At 47.5% G+C, this 22,742-nt stretch overlaps 1 protein-coding gene across 2 annotated transcripts in view; it reads right to left on the bottom strand.

Moving 5' to 3' along the window:
* TAFA4 (TAFA chemokine like family member 4) overlaps positions 1-19,094 on the bottom strand; it is a 155,255-nt gene extending 136,161 nt beyond the window's left edge. For both annotated transcript variants that reach the window (XM_059663019.1, XM_059663018.1), the window contains exon 1: positions 18,900-19,094. The gene's annotated coding sequence lies outside the window, so the exon portion shown is untranslated. The remainder of the gene's footprint in view (positions 1-18,899) is intronic.
* Positions 19,095-22,742: the final 3,648 nt, after the last annotated feature.

Raw genomic sequence — 22,742 nt, 5'->3', positions numbered from 1 at the left:
GACTACCATTCTCTTGTGGGAGCTGAATAAACCTCTTTCCTTTTGCACCATCACTGCCTCACGAGTTTGGCATTTGTTGTGGCAGGCAGCCAAACCTCCAGTGTTTTTGTTTTGTTTTTTGGTGTGTGTTTTTGGTTTGGTTACACCATTAGTATGTCTTTAAAAATAAACATTTAGGCTATTTTTGGAAATGTATCAGTAGAAAATAACTGGGGTTCTAATTAGCTAATAAGAAAGTTTAACTGTCAAGTGGGGATGGAAAATGAATTTCCCCACCTCTGAACTTTCAACAGGCTTATTTCCTCCACATGGAAATCCTTCCTCCTCTATCCATTGCAGCTAAGTCTCCCCTACTAGATAGAAAGCTCACTGAATATTAAATCCATATTAGAATCAAGAATCGTACACAGCCCACCGCCTCATGCAAAATAGGCACCTGAGAAATATATAGAGGAAGAAACTTATAAGAGAAAGTTCTAGTCACATTCAATAAATATTAAGTTGACCAAGATATACTGAATTTATCTGTTCATCTCCTTAGATTTTATGTAACTATTTCTCTATCTTCAAAAGCAATAACTATTTTTGACAGACAAGTTCAAAACCTACCAGGGAAAACGCGCACTTTTGGAAATTGGGTAAGTACGTTGCAATTATAAGAAATGCTTTCTTGTGGAAGGCTGCTTAAGAACAGCCGGGAGGCTTCTATTGGCTCGGTCTAATGTTAATCATTTATGAAACACTGTGGTTCAGAGCCCAGCAATTGGGGTCATTTCAGGCAGTAAATATACATTTCCTGTCAAATCACATCAAACGAAAAAGACTTCAATTTAGTTGAGAATAAGTTGCAACTAACTTCAATACTGGCAATTTGAAGAATTCTCTGATGGCTTTTACTAACCTTGGCAATTTTCTTCACTTCTTGCCCCTGAACCACAGAATACCTCTGTTGGAGCCTCCCCAGGAATGGCCCTCAGTATCTGTCTGTGTAGTAGTCATATCTCCAATTCCAAATGTGCTGTCGAGTTTGCTTCCCAACACTCAGGTTATGTCCACACATAACCCAAAGGAGCATTCCAACTGACAGGCTATAAATCCTTCTCCTGCAATAGCAACTCATTAAGGATAAGGTCCTAACCTCATTTGTCTCTGCATTCCACTTGTATCATTTCACCTCACTGCATGTAGCAATCACCTACAAAATAAAGGTGTCAACAGGAGTTGGCTTGCTCTTTTTAAAAAATTAAGTCTAGTGGTACGCAGGCAAAGAGGTACTTCAGCTCCACACAGTCATCAGGGCCTCAGGCTGCTTCCATCTTTCTGCTCTGCCTTCTTCCCATCTGCCTCTCATCCTCAGGGTCATGTCATAGTCCAATACAGCTGCTGAAGCACCAACTATCATGTCACATTCCAGGACTAAAGAGATCTAGAGAGGGCTCCACCCTCAATTTTAGGAAAACTCCCCAGAAATACTACCCAACACTTCTACATATATCTCACATGGCCACCCTAAGGCCAGAGAGGCTGTAAAACTCAGTCCTGATTCTGTGCAGTGTGTGCTTGGCTAGAATCGGGGTTCCGTTACAAATGAAGGGGGAAGGATCTCTAGCATCTCTCCCACAACCCTGTACTGTGTATATCCACTTTGTACAGAGATGGACCATCGAAGATGAAATAAATGAAAGAAAGGTAGATTCTCCAACATGGTGGCTTCCATCACCTCAGGAAACCTCCCAGAAGATTCCACTTCAACATCCTGGAAGGTAACATTCATCACTAAATGTACTTCTCAGATTGAACAGTTCTCAGATAGGTCAGTTAACATAATACTTCATCATGCTTCCTCATCATGGGAACATAACATATTTCAGATGTAAACAATACCTCAATGGCACTTATGAGACTGAGGTGTTCCATGCTTTTAGTTTTCATGTTTTGTTTTCTGTGGATTTTAATTATAAAACAACTAGAGGCCCGATGCATGAAAATTCATGCACTGGAGGGGGGTCCCTCAGCCCAGCCTGCTCACAGTCCAGGAGCCCTCCATCAGTGGAAGGTGATGCCCCCATCACACCTCTGCTGCTGCCACTGCCAGCAGCGCAAGCCTCAACCGGCCCTGGGCAGCTGGGCGGCCACCATCCGAGACTTGCCTGCACCTCGGGCCTACCCTGGGCAGCTGGGAAGCCAACATCTGAGGCTTGCCTGTGCCTCAGGCTGGCACTGGGCAACTGGGGGGCTAAGGGCGGGTCCAGACGCACCGCGGGCCTGCCACCCCCGGTAGGGCTGAAAGGACTGGGGGACTCTGGCGGGGCTGAGGGGTCTGGGCACCACCATCTTGTGGCTATGGGTGCCTCCATCTTTGTGACAGTGTGATGGTCAATTTGCATATTCCATCTTTATTAGATAGGATGGGTGTTTCTATCTCATCCAAACCCCAGAGCAGAATCAGAGCCTTCCATCCCTGTGTGTCAATGAGGGAGAGTGAAAGTTCAGAGAAAGGATGGCATTTTTCCTAGGATCATATGATAAGGCAGAAGCTCAAAATCCAAATTCCCACCTCTGTGTTTTCACACCAATGCCCAGCCTCATGGAAGATCACTACATGTTGGCAGAACCTCAGGAATGGTTGCAACACACACATATACACTGAGCTGCAGTTTTCAAAGCATTTCCACATTGTCAGCAATGGGAAACTCCCACCAGTGCTTCATAGGAGGCCAGATCACTGTTGGCCTGAGTAGATGAGGGATATATACACTCAAGGTAACATTTGAGACTTTAGGATGAGGAGAGGCAACCAAAAGAAAAAAGAAAAACCAAATAAACAGAGGACACATGCTCCAAGGAATGAAGCATCAAGTACACAGCCACTGATGAAGGAAGGGGTTTTGAGGGCTCTATGGAACCAGAGATGGCCAGTGTGATTGTGGGTGTAACAGCGGAGAGACTCAGAGGACATCGGGGAGAAAAATCCCATACCGGAAACCCTCCTCTAATACCACTTCTGCTTCTCCTACTACCCAACGCATTTCCAACATGGGAATTGTATGTCTTTAGCCTGCCTCCACATCCCCACTCAAACCACTTCTAAAACTGCATTTTGAAAAAAGAAAGAAAAGGTGTTATTTTAATGGCAAAGTGCACCTTTTAAAAATATAAACAAAATTCCAGAATTATAGAACATCATTTGCTTTAAAAGCAGATTTTCCCCAAACCCCTTTTAATCAGTGCTTTCAAAGTACAACTCCATTTGTATATTCTTTAAAATAAGATGCACCTCCAAATACACAGGATCCTGTTTCTGCTAATCAAGAGTGAACCTTCCAAATACCTCTGCACAAGAATGGGGGCCCAAAGCCCTGCCATAGTATTTACACCCTGGGGCCCTCAACTTCACTGGCTCCCTTGACCTGTAACTTGGAAGGTACATTTCTTCAATGAGTTAGAGGAAAAGAAAAAATCTTTTAATATCTTGGCATCCATCAACCAGCTTTTTCAAGGGCAAGAAAACTGCATCGCCCAAGGAGCTGTCTGAGGTGCTTCAGGTTAATGGCTATATTTACATAGTCATCAATTCACGTTACAAAGACGGGCCTGGGTCCTGTGCAGTCCCATCAGGCAGCCCGGCCAGGGCAGAGCACAGTCTATGATCAATCGTAAGGACGCTGTCTTGTTCTCATTAGATTATTTCTCTATTTTCAGTTAGAGACTCTTGGGCCTTTTACTGAACAAAACATACACTTTCAACTTTCCACGAGCCACTTTTTGAAACACTTTGGGACTGAAGTTAGGTAGCAGCTGTGCCTCTATGATGGTGTATACTTTCCACCCACAATGTCGGACATGGCAGCCACTATGCACACATGGCTATTTAAATTTAAAGCTAATTAATTAAAATTAAATAAAAGTTAAAATTCCTTGATCACTAACAGTTTCAACTGCTCAACCACAGATGGAACAGTAGCTACCACAGTGGACAGCGCACATTTTAGAATATTTCCCCCATGACAGAAAGTTCTGTTGGGACTCATAAGCTTGTTTACAATGTTCAGGGCTGGACCTGTTCTGGAGTTCGTATCTCTTGATTCCAAGAGAACATAATGTTGAAAGAGATTGTCAGCAGCTCCCCATTTTCTGGATGCATTGCTAAAGCAGCATGATACTCTAAAACATACCCTCTGACATATGAAAAGATGTTCAACATCACTAATCATCAGGGAGATGCAAATTGAAACCACAATGAGATACCACCTCAGACCTGTCAGAATCAACAAACAGCAAGTGCTGGAGAGGATGTGGAGTAAAAGGAACCCTCGTGCCAGCTGTGCTTCCTACTTCTGTCGATCAGAGAGCAATGACAAATCGCCTTCAAATGGTTAGAGGAGGTCCAGCAGACACCATCAATCCATTCTTCCCCTTTGGATTTCTTTGAGACATGTGTATATTAAGTATTTTAAATATGTGTGGAAGGAGAACAAAAATGGCGGAGTAGGTAAATGCTGATACTTGTCACCTCCCACAACCACATCAAAATTAAAACTAAAATACAGAACAATCATCATTCAGAACCACCTGAAATCTGGCTGAATGGAAGTCCTACAACTAGAAAAGTAAAGAGGAAAGTACATCGAGACTGGTAGGAGGGGTGGAGGCATAGAACGAGCTGGGCCAACACCCTCGTGTGGCATTTTTTTAATCGGGAGGAATATCTCAGCTGTGGAGACCTCATGTGAGGAACAAGGGGTCCTATCCCTACACCAGACCCCAAGCCCATGGTTCAAGAGCTGGGAAAATAAGTCCCTATAACTTCGGGCTGTAGAAACCAGCGGCGATTGTGGCTGAGTGACACTGAGGTTACTGGAGTCCCAGGCAGTTCCTTTTAAGGGCTGGTACACAAACTTACATGGTCCTGCTTCCTCTGAGCTCCAGCACCAGGTGGCATCTTTGGGGAATGCAGTGACATATGGGGAGGAACTGAAATGTCTGGCATTGGCCCAGGAACTTGCTGCATTCTCCCAGATGAGAGTGCTCACAGGGGTCATTGTTCCTATGCTGAGACATCCCACGTTGAAGAGCTGACTTGCAGCCATATCTGAGTTTCCATGGGTACAGCCCACACTGTTCACTCCGCCTGGCGATTCCCCAAAAATACAGCCCCATCCAATTTTCAGCCCCACCCAAGATGTTTGCAGCAGCTTTTCCATATGAATGGCCTGTCCTGGCTCCGGCTTCAGACATTCCTAAAATCTCTCAAACAAGCAGCAACTGGTGTCAGCATGCCCCAAACTTATCAATAAAAGGTTCAAGACATGGCACTAGCAGCAGCCTGCCTTGCTTCACATTGGGGCCTCACCTGGGCACTTCCAAGCCCAATACAAGTAGCAGACATCTGCATATCTCTCTGAAGCTCCTGCCTGGTGGCCCCAGGCAATGGCTGACTCTGTACCTCCCAGGAGGCCCCAGAGTCAGTGCACTCAGTGGACAGCTTCAGAATATACCAGATTACAACTCTATACATCCACAAGCAACACACTCAAGGAGAAGACTCAGTGAGCACCAATGCCTCACTGGAGCAATTCCTGTTCCTTAGAAGTGTCTCCTGCCCAGAAGCTCTTCCACTGTAGCCACAGCTGGTCCTCACAACCAACTGGCCTGGGGGTGAATTCATCCGAGGTACACCAATAGCAACCAAGGCTCAACTACAAGACTGTGCACACAGCCCACACCGGGGTGCAACTAGAATGCCCAGCTCAGGTGACTGGGGAGGGAGCGGGGGAGCTGAGTCACTGGGCCCTACAGGACACCTACTACACAAGGCCACTCTACCAATTCCAGGAGACATAGCAGCTCTACCTAATACATAGAAACAAACACATGGAAGCAGCCAAAATGTGGAGAAAAAGAAACATGCCACAAATGAAAGGACAGAAGAAATCTCCAGAAAATGGAAGTAAGCAAACTACTGGATACAAAGTTCAAAACAATGGTTATAAGGTTACTCAAGGATCTTAATGAAAGCTTCAAGGAACTTAAAGTGAGGCTTTCAAGAATTTTAGTGAGAATTTCAAAAACATGAAAAGGGACCGGTCAGAAATTAAGCATACATTAACTTAAATAAAGAATAATTTACAAGGATTCAACAATAGAGGATTCTGAGTATCAAATCAATGATTTGGAATATGAGGAAGCAAAAGATACCCAATCAGAAGACCAAAAAGAAAAAAGAATAAAAAAATATGAAGATAGTATAAGGAGCCTCTGGGACAACTGCAAGCATAGCAACATTTGCATGATGGGGGTGCCAGAAGGGGAAGACAGAGAGCAAGATATTGAAAACCTATCTGAAGAAATCATGACAGAAAACTTCCTCTACCTGGTGAAAAGAGGAACTCAAAGAGGCCCACACAAAGGCACATCATAATTAAAATGCCAAAGGTTAAGAGAACCTTAAAAGCATCAGAGGAAAAATAGTTAGTTACCTACAAGGGAGCACCCATACAATTGTCAGCTGATTTCTCAAAAGAAACTTTGCAGGCCAGAAGGGAGTGGCAAGTAATATTCAAAGTGATGAATAGCAAGGACCTACAAGAATACTTTACCCAGCAATGCTATCATTTAGATATGAAGGTCAGATAAAGAGCTTCACAGACAAGAAAAGGGTATTCTTTAAGAAGATTATTCTTTAAGAGTATTCATTAATATTCTTTAAGAAGAGGAGGAAGAGGAGGAGGAGGAGGAGGAGGGGGAAGAGAAGGCAAAGAAGGAGGAGGAGGAGGAGGAGGAAGAAGAAAAGAGATTTAAAACATGAATAATAAAATGGAAATGAATACAATATCTATCAACAATTGAATCTAAAAATCAAAATAAATGAACAAGAAATCTAATGAACAAAATAAACTGATGAATAAAATAGAACCAGAGGCACGGAAACATGGAACAGACTGATGAATCTCAGAGGGAAGGGGAATGGGGGGGACACTAAAAGAGATTAACCCAAGCTCTTATATGTATTACCTATGGACACAGACAATAGGGTGGTAAAGGTCTGGGGTGGGGTGGGAACCAGGTGGAGGGGGGCAATGGGGGGAAAATAAGGGGACATCTATAATACAATAAAGATTATTTTTTAAAAAAACTCATCAAAGGTACATAATAAAGGATAAAGAAATTAATTATGTATTGGGATGATATTAGCCAAACTCTTAATAATGTCTGGGGAGGGCGGGTTAGAAATGAGTTGGAAGTGGGAGGAATAGAGGACATCTGTAATATTGTCAACGATAAATATATATATGGGTTGGAAGGATAATTAAGGGGATCTTTACTTTTTATAACTCTGAATTTACTATTATTTTTACAACTTGCATATTACCAGTGGGGCTTCCACAAAGTTGCTGTGATCCTGTTCTGTGACTGGTGGCGTGTATGATACAATGCAAGCGGCTATAACAACACTGACCTGCCATTCCCAGCTGGCAGAGAACACCATCCATACACACCAGGCTCTGCTCTAAGTCAAATACTATGGGAGTTTTCTTAAGTCAATATTTGTTCTTTAAAAAAAAAAAAAAATTAGGGCAGCCCTGGCCAGTGTGGCTCAGTTGTTAGAGCATTGCCCATCCCAGCAATCCCTTGAACCAAAGGGTGATGGGTTCAATTCTGGTCAAGAGCACAAGGGCACATGCCTCAGTTGCAGGTTCCCTTCCACTCTCCCTAAAAATCAATGGGAAAAAATATCCCTTGTTGAGGATTAAAAATACATACATACATACATACATACATATATACATAATAAATAAAATTAGAGCAGTATTGCTGTTTGGATGCTTCTCTGTTCAGTCCTCCCTGTAAGCTCTCGCCTGTCCTGCCCTAGTCTGACTCTCAACATGGAAGCCTCATCTTCTAAGTGTCTGGAGTTGAGTGCTGGGGGGACAAAGGGCCAATGGAAGGCCGCGGGGAGGAGATCTGCAGCATCCTGACAGTTGGGCTGAGATGACCAAAGTGAGAACCTGCTGAAGGAACAACAGGGACAGATAGGTCCCAAGACAATGTTAGTGCAAACCTAGTCCTGCAAAACATGCCCCGCAAACCAGCCGTGTAATTAACACTCAGCTCTGGAGACTGCAGAGGTCCATGACGGACCATCGATTGCTCTTGGTAATTGGCAATTCCCACCTTCCTGCCAACACCCACACATTTCTATTAGTCATTCTATCTCTAAAAAATCTTGCAAACCTCAGTTTTTAAAAATGAGTAAAATTTTTTTTTAATCAAACTCTTTATATTTGCTTTTATTCCGAAGAGATTTTGGTTGGCAAACTTCACATGTTTTAATAGTGCAAGACAAACTAATATCCACTGAAAGCTTTTCATTTAAGCAAACACAGAAGATAATGTATCCGTTCATCCGTCAGGAGAATGCAACAAGCCAGGCATCTGTGCAAAAATGTACCATACCCCCTCAAGTCCTGTAATTCTATCTACAACTCCATCTTCTGGTCCTGACTAAATCTTCAGTTCTTCCCAGAATGGATGAAATCTTAAATCCACATCAGCTTTTAACATCTGCTGAGTCTTAACTCTACAGGAACAAAAACAAAATTCCTGTGTCACCTGCTGATCAGATTAAAATTTACATCAGACTCAAAAGTATATGGAAACAGAAGCCACGCTTTTTCCTAGTCAATACAGACATTAGCCGGACGACTGAAGAAGGCAATGCTGGTTATGTACTATGTGCAGCAAAACTGCCTCAATGTCCAATTAGTCAGCCGTATGATTCTTATTTTAAATGTCCTCAACTACAGAAAATGCGCCCTATGCTCTAAAAGAGACTTAGGGACATTTTCAAAATCAGTTTCTCATACATAACACTGAAGAAACCAATATCTAATTTGTATTTTTGGGTGAGTCATTTAAATTTATCTTCAAAATCATAGTATTTAGACAAGCATTCAGTATATTAGAAAATGAGAAACTCACATGCTACTCAAAACAATATTGTGTGCCGCGCCAGCACGGCCAAGAGTGACCCTGAGAAGGGGCGGTGAAAAATTTAGAAAAGACAGACAAGAGAATAAAGCTGGGTCTGAGGGGGACGCTGCCCTCTCTGATGGAGAGACAGCGCCACGGACTACAAGCTGTGTCTTTATTTTATAGCCAGATTCCACGAGGCAAAGTAAGGGTGTGGTCAAGATGTTTACAACATTCTCGTGGGTTTCGATCCTACTCAACCACATGCACCTGAACTCTATCAAACCCACATCACTCAGGCACGTGGGGCCACGTGTTCAGACCATAGGTTCAAGCTCACAACTAAAGCTGTCGGCTATAATTGTGCTGGGAGGGCTCTGCCTGTGGAGGGCTGCTGGTGAGCACATTCGGGTGTTTTTTAGATATCGTCAACTGAACTCAGGGCACAGGCAGAGCCACGCCCGGGGGGTGGGCCTAGTCAAGAGGCTAGGACACCACTCAGTCTGACTTTCCTGCCCAGGTGCTAAGGTGGATGGATCCTATTAACTCAAGGCCCACCCAGATGTGATGTAACTTCCTGTTACCTCTAATATATATTAAATTTACTTCCGGTGCTGCGCGTCTGTCTGTCCATCCATCAGAGGGCAGATGCCACACCCAGGCCCAGCTTTCCCTCTATTTCTGTCTCAGTCTTGTTTTTATCATTTTCCCCTAATCCTTACCGCATTCTAATCAAGATTCATCAACCCCTGCGTTCTCTCTGTGCTGGTTGCGGGAAGAGAGAACACCCCCCCCCCCAATATCTGCCCTCCAAGCTGGGACTTGCACGTGGCCATGAGAGGACTGTGCCCTCTCATTAGTCCGAGGCTTGAACCTGTCCAAACACTGTAGCTGCTCTCCACAATGTTGTTTTTAAAAATCTCCATATTAAAAATGTTTCTCTCTGAACAATGAACTACAGTTATGCAAGGTCTGTTCCAGGCTTGGCAGCCTGGGCATAGTGTGGGAACTTGTTGTAAATCCTCAGGCTCCATCCCTGACTTACTGAGCCAGGAGCTCTGAGGGAGGCCCCAGGTGATTCTTATGCGCTGGTCCAAGTGACAACATTAAGGATCGCAATGACACTGGAATTGGGGAACAAGCATGCCAAAGAAGGCTGACAATATGAAATAGATTTTAAAGATCCAGAATATGAGGAAGAAAAAAAATTGCAATCGGTATAAATCCTGTATCCCCTCTCCCCTTGTTACTTCTAATTAAATGAGGACTGTGAAATTCAAACATAGATGGAGTCAACTGCTTGTAAGTTCACGTCTAGTTACATTACGGGTCAGACATATTTGCACATCAAACCGGAATCTGAGTTTGCACTTGGGATCCTGAGTCCTTTGTAAACGCGAAGAGTAAGTTCAGGATAAAAATGTCTTGCAGGAGCAGTTTTCTAGGAATCACGCCCGTCCTTTTTCTCAGGGTGACCTTAACTTTCAGACTTGAGGAATATTTTCCTTCCTGATTAATACGTTTGTAGGATGATTCGTGTGCTTTGTTCATTTATAGATCTAGACAAGCCAAGTTGTTCCTGCTATCACAAACACCATGGGGGGGGGGGGGAAGAGGGCAAGGAAAGAAAAAAATTAAAAACCAAAAAAAAGAACACCAACGTAAAAGGGTGACCCACATGCTAGGCCGGTACCATTGGTGAGCCGACCTATATATATTCTCTGCTCCCCCTACTCACCCAGGAGGAACATGGCCTGATGTGTTCCGAACATTGGCCATTTTCCTCTAAATAACACAGAAGCCTTGCCAATGAGCTGCACACATCTGACAGGCAGATTGCAGGCTTACTGCCGGGCCTTCGGAATCAAATTAGAACACCCATCCGATACCTATTTGTGCGGACGTTAATTTCGAGTGTATTTACATGTCTTCACATCACGCTTTTGCGCTTCGCATCCAGCAGAGCCTCCTCCACTGTGTGATCACAGCAGTGAGTAAACACAGGGCACTCGCGAGGGGCTCAGGCACCACCAAATCGATCCGCTGTTCATGCTATAAAGTGACTAAACGTGTCACCCTCTGCAGTAACTCCACTGCTCTATGTGTTTGGTGGGAAAGATGCCCCCGGTCTCTGTGAAGTAAAAACGCAATCCTCACTCAGATCTCACCTAAGGCTGATCTTGAGCTTCATTATTTCTTTGAAATGTCTCAACCCCCCAACTCCAAAGAGAAGCAGAAATTGGCATGGCACTTTAAAAACCATGGGTTGCATGGCTATTAACACCAGAAGATTAGAGACAGAACTGGCATCAGCAGCCAAAACAACCACAATGTACATTTATTTTGATAAAATACCAATTTCACAATGAGCGTTTGACTCATAGGAACTCTAAGTCTTGATCAAATTCCTCAGTGTGGCAAGACGAGGACTTGTAGAGCTTCTCCTTGGGATAAACATGTTTGTTATTTATCTCTTATTCCCCACCCCCATACCTGAGCCAAATGCACGAGCAGTTCTAGGTCAGTATTTCTTGAACTGAAAGAATGAATGATCTAGTACAAACTTTGGCTCCGGACCACGCTGCCCGGGTTCAAATCATGGCTCTGCCACAGCTACCTGTGTGTCTCCATCCTGGTGCCTGACCCTCCGCACACACAGGAGAGGTGGCTGTGTCCACCCTGTAGGGCCGGGGGTGGGAGGGTAAATTAGACAGTACATAAAAATACGTACAATAATACAGCCACCATAGGAAGCAGTATGGTGGTTCCTCAAAAAAGTAATAATAGAATTACCATATGTAATTCTCACAGAAATTCCACTTGTGAGAATATTCCCAAGAGAACTGAAAACAGAGACTCAAACAGATATGTGTTCACCTGTGTGCATAGCCGCATTATTCACAATCGCCAAAAAGTAGCAGCAGCCCCTGTAGCCATGGATGGGTGAATGGATAAACAAAGTGTGATAAACAGACACACTGGAATGTGATCCAGCCTTAAAAAGGAAGGAAATTCTGACAGACACTACAGCATGGATGAATCCTGAAGCTCAGGGAAATACGCCAGAAGCAAAAGGACAACTATTGTGTGATTTCGCTTACATGAGGGGCCTAGAGCAGTTCAACCGGCAGAGACAGAGAGCAGAATGGTGGCTACAGGGCTGGCGTGAGAGGGAATGGGGAATTGTTTAATGGGAACAGAATTTTGGTTTTGCAAGATGAATGAGTCCTGGGCTGGAAGGCGGTGACGGTCACACTCAGCGTGCAGGTGCTTCCAGCCGCTGAGCTGTGTACTTGGCTCTGGTTAAGTAGACACATTTTTATGCCGCTTATATTTCACCACAGTTTCCTAAAGATGTTTATTGGTGCAGGACCCAACAATAACATTAGTCAACAGATGATAGCTATTGGTGCTACTATAATATTTGGCAAGGTCAATAAAGCAAATACTAACAAATATTCCCTAATGTAAAAACAGCAAATACCTGCAGAAAACTCTAGTGAGATAGACATTTGCTATCTAAGTTCCAATTCCATTTCAGTGTCTCCATGCCCACCCATGCTTCCCCCCTACCCTCCCCTGTTGGTACTACATGGCTTCACTGGGGGTATTAACCAGCTAGTTTCCCAAACCTCAGCTTCCAATCAGCACCTAGATCTCTGAGGTGGGTGGAAGTTCAGCACATGGAGAACAACATTGGTACCAAGAGACAAACTCACAGCCACGCACAGCTTTGATGGAGAGCCATGATCCTAGCAGATGGAGCACAGAGGGCAGGACAGAATGCCAACAAAATTTCAGTTTGATGCAGGGAGAACTGGGCCATGCTGACCAATTTTATGGCTCTTCTGGTTTGTGTCTGTCTGTGTGTGCGCATGTGCTGAGAAGGAATTAATCCAAAACTATAGAGGAAGAAAGCTGTGTGTCTCGCACGCGAAGCCGGCTGCATAATCAGTTCGGAAGCAGAGAAGAGGTGACAGATGTTCACATGACAGATGACTTCAACCATAGAGACCACAGTGGTGTGTTGCCCACTAAGACATGCGGGAATGCACCCCAGTCTCATTTCCTTGGGGTGGCCCTAACGCAGCGCCCACTGCATAAACTATCTGTGGCTTTCAAGCTACTTGGAAGTTTAAACTGCAGGCAGTGCAAAAGGGAGGGCTGAGGACCCACCCAACGCTGACGCTGGACACTGGCTGTCCTGGCACAGAGGGAAGCGTTAAAACAGCAGTTCTCAACCTGTGGGTCGCGACCCCTTTGGTGGTCGAACGACCCTTTCACAGGGGTCGCCTAAGACCATCCTGCATATCGGATATTTACATGACGATTCATAACAGTAGCAACATTACAGTTATGAAGTAGCAACAAAAATAATTTTATGGTTGGGTCACAACATGAGGAACTGTATTTAAAGGGCCAGAAGGTTGAAAACCACTGCGTTAAAAGGACTCACATCCCTTCTCACTTTTGATGTTTTATGACTAATATTGAGACAAATTTTTAACTAGAATGACACACAGCCGTGGAAAAGAATGGCATATAGCCCTTTCTACTAGTTACTCACCCTTTAGAGGATGGCTCAGAGCAGACCTGAGTCTCACAGAAATGCACGGAAAATGGTCCCCACTGCGCAGGCCGCCTGCGTGACCACGGGGCTCACCTGGCCACCGAGGGGCCTTGGCCCTGGCCGTGGCTGCACAACGGAAGCCTAGAGCGTTACAGGGCCTTGGCTTACGCATCGGAGGCCAGTTCCCTGCCAGAAACAAGGGCTGCCGACCCTGGAAAAGCCGCTTGGCTGGGCGCCTAACACGCTGCCCGGGGCAGCGCCTCAGCCACCGCACTCGGGACACTGTGGGCAGAACAGTCTTTGCTGCGGGGGCTGGGCCGTGCCCTGTAGGATGTTTAGCAGCATCTCTGGCTTCTGTCCACTGCAGAGCCACCCAGGGCCTCCCCACACCACGGGGCACCCTCAGGGGGCCCACTGCCCCGCTGAGAAGCCCCGCTGGAGATCCCCGGGTCATTTTACAAGCTGTCTCTAAGTCTCGAGTTTTAGACCCAAAGGTACCTACTATGGTATACCAAGGACTCACCAACATTGTCCTGATTGACTAAGCAAAGAATGGTATGAAAATGAGAATAAAGAAATAAAACCAGGGGTTTTCAGAGAAAACTTTCGGACATATGGCATAGATGTGAAGCTAAGAGAATTCAAGCAATCACAGTGGTCACTGAAAAACTAGTACTAATAACACTCACGCTTCTGACAGTTCCAGTTTTAGTTAAGACAGTTCAGATGCCACAGAATGTGCAACTGCCATCTAGTCTGGAATGAACTTACAGCACTAACAGCCAACACAGTTCGTTTCGTAGGCAATGCCATCTTTTTATTTTACTGTTTCCTCTTTATAAGAAATACAAGGGTATCTTCGTAGCTTCTAAATGGGGTACTTTATTCTTCTGCACTAACAATATTACAAACACTCTCATAAAAGGAGACAAATTAGCCACATCTTTACTACCTTCCTAAATACAATGTCTTTTTATTTGCCACTTTATTAAGAAGAACTCCCTAATATCTGACACTAGCATACTTCTGAATTAAAATTATTTATGCTCATGATAAATGTCATTAGCATGAGCTTAAATAATTTTGAATTTGGCATCTTTTGAATTTTAAAAACAAGTGACTTAAAAGGATCCAATGTGCTTTCAGATTCATGACCGGAAATCAGTATCTCATCCACATGGGGAGCGGCACCCAGTGACCAGGATGCTTCATTAACATCAACACCCTACACCTGGCACACACGCCGTGCTAAACAATGGAGGGCACCGTTCCTATTACAACCAGGCAGTAAGTAGGCTTTTATTCCCAATCACTGGTTTGGGTTAACAGCAACTAAAAAGCACAAATGTTAAAAAGGAGACTATCACACACTAAGTTAATATTCTGAGTTCTCTTTTCACAAGTAAATTAAATCACTGCCTAAAACTGCCTCCACATTATTTTAACATCTGTGTCTTTCCATGCGTTCAAAAGGTCCAAAGTGAGTCATTCCACCCAATCCTCCTCCAGAGCCGCCTCCCCTTTAAACGTCTCCTTTGTAACTGCAAAGGAGGCAGCGACTAGGAGGTGACTCAAGCGAACTGCGGCTGCGTACAATCCTCAAATCCTCAGCTGGTTCCCCTGAGCCTTGAGAGTGAAAGACGAGGAGGCTGTCGCCCTCTGCAGAGATGGCTGAAAGAGGTCCTGCCCATCACAAGTCTTTCTCCACAGGTCTCTACTGGAAAGGGCGCTCAGCTAGGACCCAGGACCCCAGGTTTCGAATCCCAGCTCATTTAAAACCTGCATCTCCTAAAACTCTAAGGGCCTTCCCAGATTTAAAATTCTGCAAGTCTTTGAGTCTTTCTTTAAACCAGATTATGCAATTAAATTCATGTTTAAAAACACACACACAAAAGAATCCCTGGCCGGGTAGCTCAGTTGTTAGAGCATTGTCCTGATATGCCAAGGTTGTAGGTTCGATCCCCAGTCATGGCACATACAAGAAGCAATCAATGAATGCCTAAAGAAGTGAAACAACAAGTCAATGTCTCTCTCTCTCTCTCTCTCTCTCTCTCTCTCTCTCTCTCTCCATGCGCACGCACTCTCTCACTCTAAGATCAATAAATAATTTTTTTTATTTTTTATTTAATTTTAAAAGAAACACAAAAGAGCCATTTTAACTGACTTTAGGAAGGAAAATAGATTTAATTTGTATGGCAACTGTAAAACAGGAAGGTACCTTTTTTTTCCCCACACAAATATCAAATAGATGGCGCCAAAGTCACTTACTGTGAGAGCCGGTTGCTGGGATCACCAGCTGCGTGGGTATCACTACAAAGCACAGCTCCGAGGGGCCAGCCGAGCCCACCGGCCACTAGGGCCTAGGCCCCGCTTGAGCTTTCTCATAGCAGTTTAAAAACAAGTAACTATAAAGTGGTTAATATGATCACTTCACCAACCCCTGTGGACACCTTTTTCCTGTTGCCTGACCCCCACTCTCACTCCTGAATCTTCTCAGCGCAGGACAAAGCACCGGCGTGACTGCCTGGTCGGTCTGACTGGCTTCAGGAGCTGAAGTCATTTTGCTAATCCCAGCAGCTTTATATCCAACACCTGACGGCACCCACAATGCACACAAACAAACTAGTCCATCCCCTCCATGTTCCATCCATTAAGGACAAAAAAGCCCAAAGGCTAGTCTATGCACTATGATAGCTCCTCGTGTACGTAAACAAATGGAGCCAGAATGCAGGGTGAAAACTCCCAACGAGGAGGAAGCCATGAGAGGGGAAATGTGTTTAAAAAACTGCAATCTGAGAATTTTATTATTAAGCTAAGCTTCTTAGCATAGAAACCCCCAAAACTCGCCCAACTGTTCAGCTAATTTAGGGTTTAGAAGAGCCAAAAAGACCTTTCCCTCCTGTTTTCATTCATCACAGGCAATGCAGAAACCCTGCTCAATACAATATGTGACTTTTGTCGATGCACTTCAAATCAGATAGAGGATTGGCTGGTGATGATGTCATGGCCTGGGAAATCCCCAGCGTATGTAGTGTTAATATCAGGCCTCCACTCATCGTTTCATAACAAAGTATGTTAAGTGTAACAAGGAATGAGCTGTGGAAAGGTAGTAATGAGATAAAGCAAAGCATCATGTGTGTATGTGTGTGTGTGTGTGTCAAAATATAACTAGGTCATCAAACAATACACATATCTAAAAAGACCAAATAAATGAGTACTGAAATTCAAGTGACCTAGAACATTCTAGTATTAGAAACTAGAGGCCCGATGCACGAAATTCGTGCAAGAGTAGACCTTCCTTCCCCCAGCTGCCGGCACCAGCTTCCCTCTGGCACCTGGGACCTGGGCTTCCCTCCGGGACCCAGGCTTCCCTAGCAGCCCTGGCTTCATCTGGAAGGTTGTCCGGAAGGACGTCCAGTCTAATTAGCATATTACGCTTTTATTATTATAGATATGGAGAGGTTACTTCTCATGAAAAATATTCAATAATCAAGAACTATTTGTAAGTTTTTGTATGTTGAGGGAAAAGAGAAAGAAAGAAAGAAAGAAAGAAAGAAAGAAAGAAAGAAAGAAAGAAAGAAAGAAAGAAAGAAAGAAAGAGCCACTAAAAAGAAAAAAAAAAGCAGTTACTGGGTAACTTTCTTCTCTTTAATGAGCAAAACTGGACAAGCCGAATCGTGACTTAAAAACTCAATAAATTTTCAAGTGTCAAAGGGTAATGAGGATAGTCTAGATCTAGACAGTGAAGTCAGGCAGCGCAGAACAATGAGACAGACCTGAGAAAGGAAATCAAACACAGCTTTCAACTATGAAAATACCAAGAAATGTCCACACAAATGAGGAGCCCTTTTCGCACAAATGCGCAATGCCAGCTCACGCGGCCAGTTTGGGAGGACAGTCATCGTTAGTCATGAGGACTCTGAGGCTGCTCTCCTGCGGCCTCGTTAGGGGCTGCATGGCCAATCCAAAGGGAATGCTGGGCTTGCGCACTGACTTATGACCCCAAACTTAGCAGAAACGCTTCTCCCTGTAAAACCCACACGAGCTGTGGAAGATTCTCCTAGTCATGCATACATCTGTTCTCCAATGACTCAGTGGAAATACTGATGTATTGCATTGTGAAATGGCTGTTCCTAAATTATTTCAGCGATTTTTTTTCTACTCCAGTCCCTGCCTGAACAGGGCTCAGACACATGGACAAAGTGCCCTCAGCCTGTCACCAGTCAGCAAGTGGTCCGAAAGCTGTGGACAGTCCTTGGGCCCAGGATTTAGAGGAAGAACCGGACCGAGGCTTTGAGCATGCCCATCCCCACGCTCCCGGGTGCGTGTCACACCACATTCACCTCGCTCGTCTTGGAGGGACAGCCATTGTAAAGTTCAAGGAAACAGATGCTTCATGGGTGGGAGTGGGGTCCCTCACATCCTGGTAGGGGATGTGCAGGCACACAGTAGGTCTCAGCAAGTCAATGAACCCGTGCCTACACATCGCGCTGGGGGAGTTGATTCATAGCTCGGAGAGGGTTCTCAGAGGGGTCCGTGTGCCCCAAGACGATAAATGATGCTGATTCAAGAGAACAGCCCAGCAGGGCCTGGCTTGGGCTGCCTCGCTAGGGGCGGGATATCGGACTTTCCACTTCCCATCTTCCCCGGGGGTGAGCGCATGGCTAGGGTAAGAAACGGGTTGGCAGGGCAAATGAGGCAAATAGGTTTGAAAAAGAGGGAAAGAAACACAGACACGCCGGATTGGCGGGCAAATCGGAAAGAGAACTTCCAGACGCGCTCCCGCTCTCCACCTGCCGCAGCGGTGCGCTCCCCGCGGAAGCGGTGCCCGCGGAGCCCTCCAGCGCGAGCCGGCGGCCGGGCCCGGCGAGGCTGACCTGCTAACCCCGCCGGTTCCTAGAGGACCCAAGGGTGGCGCCCCGCGGGGAGCAGCCCAAGGCGGCTTCTCCCGAGCAGGAGCTCACGGCGAGTTTGCCTTCCCTCTCCCACCAACCCCGCGGCGGCCGCCCCCGCCCCCGCGGAGCGCCCCGGGGTCGCCCAATGGCCGCGGGACCCCCGGGGTTGGAAGCAGCACCGCCCGTCCCCAGCCACACCTCCTCGTTTGGGGGCACCGCTTCCAAGTTTCGGGGTGCGCGCCGACTACGGCACAGCTCCCCGCGCTCCACGCACCGGGGTGCGGGGCTGCCCGGAGCCGAGCCGAGGCGGTACCGCTCCTAACGGCAGCTGCTGCCTAAGGGACAGCGTGGAGCGCGGGGTCCGAGCCCCCAGCCCCTCCTCTCGACGCTCCTCCCCCCGCCCGGCCCCTTCCTCGGCCAGACCCGGCAGCCAAGTCCGCGCTCTTGGCCGAGGCACTGACCTCCGCGCCGCCGCCGCCTCCCCGCGGCCGCCCCTCGCTCCGGGCTCGCTGGACGGAAAGTTCCCGCGTCTCTGGGAAGACACGTCCGAAACTGCCGAGTCAAAGCCAACGCGCGTCTCCCGAGGCGGCGGCAGCGATCCGCCCGGAGCCCGCAGGCAACCGCGCGGCGGGGCGCCCCGTCCAGGGCAGCGCGCGGCGAGCAGGGAAAGGGAGCGGCGAGGAGGGGCTGGGCCGGCCGCGGGCCGCGCTGATTGGCTGGATCCACGGGCCCTGCCCCCGCCCGGCCGGGGGTCTCCGGGGCCGGCCCTCCTCCCCGGCCCCCCCGCCCCCCCTGCGTCCCCACCCCAATCCCCCGCCCTGGGGCTGCGCACCCATCCTCCGCTCCGGCGCCTCTCCCGAGCGCCTCTCCGCGGCCGCCGCTTGGCAGGTGCCGCTGTTCCTCCTGAAAGCCTGCGAGCCGCGGGAGTCCCGCAGGAGGGAGACGAATTGACTCGCAATGGAAAGAAATCCCCACGCATCGTGTCTCCTCTGAGGACCCAAAGCCATTGACAAACAGGCTTCCTTAGCCGCCCTTGAGCGTGGCACCTGCGCCACTACTCTGGCTTTTATGTCATTTGCTTGCATGCAGAGGAGAAAGCCCGCACTCATCTGCACCTGAACATTTCGCCTTCCAGCAATTACAGAAATACAGCTACGACTTTTAGACTTGCACCTCATGCCAAACCCTCCTCCCTTCTTCTCCTCTCCCCAAGTGAAGTACTGCTAATCAGTGGCATTAAATCGTATTCACTTCAAAGAGAAAACCTCATCTGACCTCCGTCTTGTAGACAACAAAGCCGAGGGCAGAGAGGGGCCACGACTGACTGAGGACCTGAGGACCGCGCAATTAGCGGTCGCTGTGTGTGATTTGAACCCAGGAAGCATTTCTGCGGTATCCCCTGAGAACTTCCGAGGAATGCAGACCTACAGACCTCACCTGGAATCAGAATTTTCCTGTGACAAGATCCCCACGTAACTAGACATGCATGAAGTTCGAGAGGCCTTGCCCCGTACCACCTGCTATGCACTGTCCTTGGTTTGCCTTACAATCTTCACTCCGATTGACATAACATCCCGCCTCATCCTGCCCCAGTTGCACTCCAAGGTCAACTTGCCCTTCTCTGAGCTTCCTGCTTCAACAATCTATGGCAGGTCTCCCCTCTGTCTCCCTATTCACACACACACACACACACACACACACACACACACACACACACACACAAACACACACACCATCTTACTTTGTTTATCATTTAACATTTTCAATCCCTTCCTCTTTTATTATCAAAGTGGGACTCTGCAGCCAAACACAGGCCTGTTACAAAGTTGTCGCCAGTCTGAGAGGGAATGAAACCTCAGGGGCAGGGCATGGTCTGTGAGAGGCCTCAGTGTGGAGACTCTATGAAGGACAAGGGCAGATCCCAGGCAGGCCTGCCGCTGCCCGCAGGAGGTACAGAGCTCTCCTTGGACACCATTCACTCCATGAAACTGTGGACCTACTCTGTGTCAGGCACTGCAACAGAGGCTGGTGTACACGAGGTAAACAAAACAGGAAGAATTCCTGCCCCAGGGAGAAGCACAGAGTGTGGTCAGTGTGTCCCGGGGAGAAATAAAGTGCAGAAGGGAGGTGAGTGCAGGAGGCTGTGGTTTTACTGTAAACGTGGTGCCCAGGCTTTTTCTCACTGAGAAGGGAACATGTGAACAAAGATGGGAGGAGCTAAGGGAGCAGGTCATGCAGAACTCCACATTTTCATTCACCAAACATTTAGTGATCCAACACTGTGAGTCAGGTGCGGCTCTGGCTTGGTCTCTGTGCTTACTTGAGTTTTTTATCTCCAAGTTTTCCTGCTCTATAATTTTCTTGTCTTGATTGGGGGGAAAATACTGTATATATAAGCAATTTTGTGTGGCTCAACCTAATGCTATATTCTCCCATCCTGGATGTTAGGGGTTTAAATGTGTCCCTCAAAATCTATGTTGACTAGTGGCCTGGTGCACGAAATTCGTGCATGGGGGAGGGGGTGTTTCTCAGCCCAGCCTGCACCCTCTCCAATCTGGGACCCCTCAAAGGATGGCCTACTGCCGGTTTACAGGGATCGGGCCTAAACCAGCAGTCTGACATCCCTCTCGCAATCCAGGACTGCTGGCTCCTAACTGCTCAGCTGCCTGCCTGCCTGCCTGCCTGCCTGATTGCCTCTAACCACTCTGCCTGCCAGCCTGCTCACCCCCAACTGTCCCCCCCCCCCCGCCAGCCTGATCATTTCCAACTGCCCCCCCCCCCCCGTTGGCCTGCTCACCCCGACCTTCCCCACTGGCCTGCTCGCCCCCAACTGTCCCCCTGCTGGCCTGCTCATTCCAAACTGCCCCACTCTCTGTCCTGATCACCTCCAACTGACTCCCACTGATGGCCTGCCCCCAACTGGACCCCCTGCTGGTCTTCTCATCCCCAACAGCCCCCCACCAGCCTGATCACCCACAACTGCCATCCCATCCTGGCCTTATCAGCCACAACTGCCCTCCCCTCTTGGCCTCTAACCACCTCTACCTAAGCCCCACCACCATGGCTTTGTCCAGAAGAACGTCCAGAAGGTCTCCTGGAAGGTCTCCCTGTCTAATTAGCATATTACCCTTTTATTAGTATAGATAGAGGCCTGGTACATGGGTGGGGCTGGCTGGTTTGCCCTGAAGGGTGTCCCAGATCAGGGTGGGGGTTCTCTTGGGGCATGGGGCAGCCTGGGCGAGGGGCCTGTGGTTTGCAGGCTGGCCATGCACCCATGGGGTGAGGGTCCCCACTGGGGGGCATGGCCAGCCTGGGTGAGGGGCTGAGGGCTGTTTGCAGGCTGGTCAAGCCCCCCCAGTGGGGACCCTCACCCCATAAGTGTGTGGCCAGCCTGGGTGAGGGGCTGAGGGCTGTTTGCAGGCTGGCCACACCCCCTTCAGGGTGGGGGGTCCCCACTGGGGGGCATGGCCAGCCTGGGTGAGGAGCTGAGGGCTGTTTTCTGGCTGGCCACGACCCCCAGACCCTCCTTGAGTGGAGGCCACGCCAGCTGGAAACAGGTATCTGGGATTTATTTATCTTCTATAATTGAAACTTTGTAGCCTTGAGCAGAGCCCACAGCCAGCCAGGGCAGGCGGGAAGCTTGGCTTCCTCCATTGCCAGGGGCAACCCAAGCCTCCTGTTTGCTCCAGCTCTGTGGCCACCGCCATCATGGTTAGGTTTATTTGCATACTCACTCCTGATTGGCTTGTGGGCGTGGCTTGTGGGCATGGCTTGTGGGTGTAGCAGAGGTACAGTGAATTTGCATGTTTCTCTTTTATTAGATAAGACTAGAGGCCTGTTGCACGAAGAGATTAGTGCAATAGGCCTTCCCTTCTCCTGGCTGCCGGCACTGGTTTTCCTCTGGCACCCGGGACCCAGGCCTTGGCTCCTGCTGGAGCCGCCTTCCATCCTCTATCTTCACAGCCCCTGCTGGAGCCACCTTCCATCTTTGCGGCTCTGGCTCACCTTCAGTCTTCTCTCCACCGCTTGGAGCCTACATATGCAAATTAACTGCCATCTTTGTTGGCAGTTAATTTGCATATCATGCTGATTAGCCAACAGGAGGCATAGCGAAGGTATGGTCAATTACCCTGTTTGTCTGTTATTAAATAGGATATCTCAACCCCCAGTGCCGCAGAGCATGACTGTATTTTGAGAGGGAGTCTTTGTAGAGGTAAGCAAGTTAAAATGAGGTCTTTAGGGTGGGCCCTAATCCAATGTGACTGGTGTCCTTATAAAAAGGGGAAATTTGAAGCCAGACGCAG

The sequence above is a fragment of the Myotis daubentonii genome, chromosome 14 (genome assembly GCF_963259705.1).
Source record: "Myotis daubentonii chromosome 14, mMyoDau2.1, whole genome shotgun sequence".
In the NCBI taxonomy this organism is placed as follows: domain Eukaryota; kingdom Metazoa; phylum Chordata; class Mammalia; order Chiroptera; family Vespertilionidae; genus Myotis; species Myotis daubentonii.
This window is presented reverse-complemented; position numbering and strand designations above follow the sequence as displayed.